We start from the raw sequence: 6,000 nt of genomic DNA on the forward strand, positions 1-6,000 counted from the left end.
TCATTTACTTTTTTCCTGCTCATATTTTTTTGATCAGTGGTTATTTTTTTTGGTACTGGGGATCGAACTCGGGTCCTTGCTCTTGCACAGCAGGCGGCGAAACCACTGAGCTAAATCCCCCACTGAAAAGTAGGAAGCTGGAATTTTTTTTTTTTTTTTGGCACTGGGGATTGAACTCAGAACCTTGAGCTTTCGAGGCAGGGGTGCGGCACCACTGAGCTAAATCCCCAGCCCTGATCAATAGTTCTGGTCTGATGGTATCTATCTTTTATCATAAGCTATTCCAAATTTTTAAAAATTTAGCCCAATGCAAATAGCTAAAAATAATAGGTTATTATAACTTTATAGATTTATAAAAACTATTTTTTTTTCCTTTGGTACTGGGGATCAAGCTAAAACTGTATTTCTAAATTCAACTGTTGGCCTATAACTTCTGGTTTCATTTATTAATTACAAAATTTATTTTGTGGAATAATTCAGTGAAGCTTTTTCCAGGAGTCAGTCTATATATCATCAATAGCAGAAATTCCACATTCGATTACATGTTTAAGGCATTTAAAGAAGCAAAGTAACCCCAAGTCCAGTGCTGTCAGCCCTCTTCTGTGGCCTCTTAACTCTGCTTCATCGAGATCATTCTGGTTGGAAGTGCAGCCACTCACAAGTCATTAGCATAAATGTTCCTTCTCCACATCCAATGTCAGAGCTGATCACAAATTTCTTGCTCTATTCAGAGACCATCAGCAAGAGCTCATCACCGCAGATAACCACCCATTGTGGCCTGCTGGCAGGGTGCCACCCCCTCAGAGAGCAAAGGGCGCACACCCTCCTCTGCCTGAGCTGCCCAGGACCTGACCAGCAGCCTGAGGGCCAGGCCCTCAGAGCGCTCACCCTCCCCGTCCAGACAGCAGAGCCGCCTGGGCCAAGGGTCCCCTGAAGCCACTCATCTGGGCTCCAGGCTCAGCCAGCCCAGGCCCTCCACCTGTGCCTTGCCAAATACCCTCTGGGTTCTCCCCTTGGTGCAGGACTTGTTCATTAAACCAAGACGCCCCAAGCCTGTAATTGTAATTGTTTCTCCAACAGATTTCCTTCTCCTGGAAGGAAAACAAGAGCCTGTGCAGAGCATGGCATGTGCCATGTAGCCCTTGTGGGAGCAGTGACAGCAGAGACCCAGGTGCTGCACGTCGCCGGCACTGGGAAGCAAGTGAGGGACAGCACGCAGGGTGCGTTCCGTGCTGGACACACCATCCCCCGAGAGCGAGCCGGCGACTCCCCCGCTGTCACTGTCTCTCACATTGCTGAGGTCAGTGAAGAAAGCAGGCCTCGGAGCCGAGGGTTAACATGACTTTCTGCGACACACGCACGTGCTGGGTGGCTGGGGATGGTGCAGCTTTGGTTTGCTTAGAGAGCTACAATTTCTTCTTCACTGTTTGCTTCAAAGAAGTTTTAATTTCATTCCAATTCTTTTCACTCGGTTGAGCTATTCCAAGAAAGACTTGGCCAAACCATTCTTTTCATTATCACACATTGTCCTAATGGCTTCTTGTTGTTGTTTTGTTTTTGTCCATTTTTTTTTTTTTTTGGCTGTGCTGAGGATGAAAACCATGACCTGGCACATGCAAGGCAAGTGCTGTGCCACTGAGCCACATCCTCAACCCCTCACTCCTGGTTTTCCTCGGAGGAATGAAAGTTATTGAGGTTATGGTCGGGTACTTTTGGGGAACATGTTTTTTTTTCCTCAAAATACTTATTTTCTGATGGACCTGATGTTAATGCTTAAAATACTGGAAATCCCTGAAACGTTACTGGAAATCTCTGCAGTAGGCTCCAGTCTCCTGCCCAGTGTATGATCAGGCCTGAGGGGAAAAAAAAACTAAGGCAGAACTAAAAGAAAAAAAAAGCAGGGCGCAAGGATGACCAGTGCTGGTACAACCGACAAAGGCACTGGCCAGTCCCAGGCACTGATTTTTATTAGTAATCAGTCGGGGTAAAGACAGACTTCTGCAAGTACAAAACTACAAGCGAGGATGCGCAGTCTTGTGGTTTCTATGGAAATTAATGTAAGCAAGGCTCATAAAAGACAAGGCAAAATATTCTCAAATTAGGAACAGAATAGACAAAATATATTGTTGTAATTAGAACATTGTCCTTCTAGTAAGGTTTTAGTTGTGGGAATGTAATTTGGGTGCGAGTTACTCAGATCTCAGCATTGAGGCTTCAGCTGGACTCACTTCTATAAACAAGCCAATTGTGGGGTGAACTCTTTACAGCCTGCTCTGCTTACAGCCTGCTTTGGGTGTAATTAATATTGCTGTCTCCTGCACCAAATGTCATTAGCTATCATTTCTAATGATAACCTTACAGATACTCCTCCAAGAGCCCTGTATAGCATTCAGAACAGAATATGGATGTAAGTAGTTTTAACTAGAATTTCCATTTTAATTAGATTTCTTTTTATTGTTGTTTTTTTGAGACAGGGTCACACGATATAGCCCAGGCTGGCCTTGCACTCATGGCAATCCCCTCCTGGCTCAGCTTCCCCAGTGCTGGAATTACAGATGAACATCACTATGCCTGGCTAGATTTGATTTTTAATTAAAATTTTTGAGGCTTGTGTTTTGGAATAAGAAAAAGATGTAGTCAAGGGCTAGGGGTTTAGCTCAGTGGTTCCACTGCCTGCCTTGCAAGTACAAGGTCCCGAGTTCAATCTCTGATACCGAAAAAAAAACAAACTCAAAAAATGAAAAAGATGTGGTCAATTATAAGTTTTCCATTTTTATTGGAAATTAAAATGCAAAGGGAACAGATATTTCCACAGAAGCCACTGGAATGAATTCCAAGCTTACTCCTCGAAGCTCCGAATTCCATAAGGTGTGGGCAGCCCCAGGGCAGGCACTGGGCTGCTCCCTCTCTGGCCCAGCCTACAGTGTACAGTGCTGGCCCTAGGGAGAGGGGAGGCCTCTCCACAGGTCAGCGACATTGTGGGGCATCTGGGCTCCTGGCAGAGCACAGGCTACAAACTACTTTTTTCCAGCAGGTTGTAGGTGGAGAAGATGTGTCATCGATATAAATGATGACTGGGGTCATTTCTAGTTGTGACAGCGTTTATGGCCAGAGCATGAGCACAAAGCATTCCCTGGCAGGTCCTTCCACACACACACATAAATTTATCCTGCAGGCTCCTCCCTGCATGGCCTGTGGTCATTCCTGACATGGCCTGCGTGTGTTTTGGGCAGGTGCCTTCACCTCCCCTGACTCTAGTTTCCTTTTCTGGAAATGAGGGAAATGAATGATCCATAACCTGTTACAACCTCTTATCCCATCCCTACAATTTCAAAGATTAGGAAGAGAGAGAGTTAACACAGTGGCTCCAGAGTCACTGACCTTTCTCTCTTTGAGGGTAAAGATGTGGCTGGCAATCTCAGTTTGGCTCAATTTTGTGACCGTCTTTAAACAGGTTCAACAGATGATCCAGCCATTCTACTATGAGGTACTTACTTGAAAAATAAAAATACAGGGCCAGGGATTTAGCTCAGTGGTTATGCTGCCTGCCTCGAAAGCCCAAGGTCCCAAGTTCAATCCTCAGTACCAAATAAATAAATAAAAATACATGTCCACATGAAGACTTGCATGTGAATCTTAATTCACTTCATCAAGTGATGAACAATACACAAAACACGATGGTTTACTGTTTAGCAATAAAAAAGGACAGATGTCACACTTTGAATCTCCTTGTGCTGAGTGAAAGCAGTCAGACCTGAGAGTACACACGGAAGGGTCCTCTTTGTGTCAGAGGCTCTGTATGTCACTCTGACAATAGTTTCCTGCCTGGTGTGCACGACTGTCCCATCTGTATCCTGGAGACCAGCTCCAGGCCCTCCTGCATGCTAGCCAAGCCCTCTACCACTGAATGACACCCCCAACCCTTTAAGTTACATAGTTAAAATGGGTATATCTTACATGCACGTTATTTCTCAATAAAGTTAGTGGTGGAAATTTTTTGTATATTGTTGATTGTTAAATCTCAGGCTTGAAAGAAAGACATAATGGGCAATAGACAAATTTGGGGGTCTATGGTGTGAAACAATGTTGATGAACCCACACTTGAGCCAGTGGTCACCTTAACTTCCTGAAACATGCTTTGGTTCCTGGGCAGCCTATGTGAGTCTGTAGGAAAAGGACTGGCTTTATGGTTTGGCATGAAGCCCCCAGAGCAGAGTACTGCCTCGGAGACTCACTGAGGTCCTGAACCGGAGGCCCCTCTCTTTCTCTAGCTCATGTGAATTCCCAAAAGCCCACTGAGCCCAGAGAGGAGCTTGCAACAGCGGTAGCAGCACTGGTATTTTCAGTGCGCCTGGCCCAACACCTGTGTCGTTTCCTACTGTGCTGGATGTAGAGGTGGGGCGGCCTCCTCAGGTAGATTCCATTCCATTTTGTTTTTTCAGAAACTAGAAGGCCGTACAGCACGTTCTTGTTTCGCTGACCACTGGAGCAGCCTGTTTTATGTGGTATGTCTCAGAGTCACAGGATAGGAGCCCTGGAGGGAATCTGAGATGTTTCTGTCCACTTAGGTCTCAAAGGAGGAGACCGAGGCAGAAACAAAGTGAGTGGCTGTGCTCACACAGCCGGAGCCAGGCCAAGACCTCTCCTCCAGAAGCCTCCACGCTGCAGTCCAGGTCCCAGGACATGCTGAGGAAGTGCCCAAGATCTGCAGCAGCCTCAGCCTGGACCCTAAATCCACTCTTTCTTAACCCAAGCTTGGGGCCAGGTTCTACCTGAGAGGCGTCAGCTCTGACCTGTAAGGAGGCAGGGGCCAGGCCCCCATGCATGAGCCAGAGGCATTAGGGTTACTGTAGCGCTTCACAGCAATTCTAAAAACCCATGCATGGTAGAAATGACCATGTTCAATTTCCACTCTCATTTGCATTTGCAAAAATAGGATAAAAGTGTTTCTTGTTTAAGACGGACCAATCTTGGTGACTAGGAAGTGTTTTGTGGTCATTACTGCTCCTTTTACTCTTCATATAGTTTCTCCTTGGAGGCTGTTGAAATATCAGATATTTTACACAGAGAACATTCTTGAATGAAGTTGGCTCGCATCTGAATCTCCAGAGCAGCAAGTCAGCCACCGCCAGGGGGCAAATTAGACCTTTCTGGAAGCGTTCAGTCCAAGCTGGCACCTGGCTCCCTGGCGGCAGGGTGTTCCCTCCTGGTGACATCTGCATGGGTGCCGGTGGAGGCTGCTCAGAGACGGGGTGACTGGCACTTGGGCTGCCTGGTCACCTGAGGTGCTGGAAACAGGCACTGCTTCCCCAGCTTTGCCCTGATGCTGTCTGGAGGAGCAGACAGAAGGCTCCAGAGGAGTCAGCACAGCCACAGCAACAGCAGTGCCTGGCTCCTGGGCTCCTAGCTCCAGGGAGGATGCCCACTGGGAGGTGTCGCAGGGAGGCCAGACTCCTCCACAGTGAGGTCTCTCTGCACCTCTTGCTGTCCTCTGAGGCAGCGACGCTGGACATGGGGATACTGCAGGGTCCAACACAGCTGCCCAGTGCCTCCCACTTTACTGCGCACCATGAGGGCTGGGATCTCAGTGGCTTTGCACATCAGACACACATGTGTGCCCCCCGGAATGTACTGTGGAGTGGCCTAGTGTGCAGTCCTCATCCGTGCCTGAGTAGTGTGACAATCTGAACACAGGGAAGGACAGCAGGAAATCCCCTCCACAGTGTGTCTGTGTGTGTGTAGCTGCAGAGAATCCAGGCAGGTACCTGGGCAGAGTCCTGTTTGTCCTGCTTTTCTGATTCCTTGAATTTAAATCATCCTTGTTGAGGTCAAAGACATTCTGGCACCTGAATTAGATAAATCTCCATTTTCTTTTTAATTATACCCAAAGCATCTTGTTTACCTAAGAAGCAGGAATACAATTATTCAAGATCCTTTTTTAAAAATTTACTTTTCCCCTCCCCTCATTCCTGAATAGTTTCCGGAGTTGCTTTCTTTCAC

The sequence above is a fragment of the Heterocephalus glaber genome, unplaced genomic scaffold (genome assembly GCF_053883595.1).
Source record: "Heterocephalus glaber isolate CG9 unplaced genomic scaffold, H.glaber_assembly_v1.0 deba00001757, whole genome shotgun sequence".
NCBI lineage: Eukaryota > Metazoa > Chordata > Mammalia > Rodentia > Bathyergidae > Heterocephalus > Heterocephalus glaber.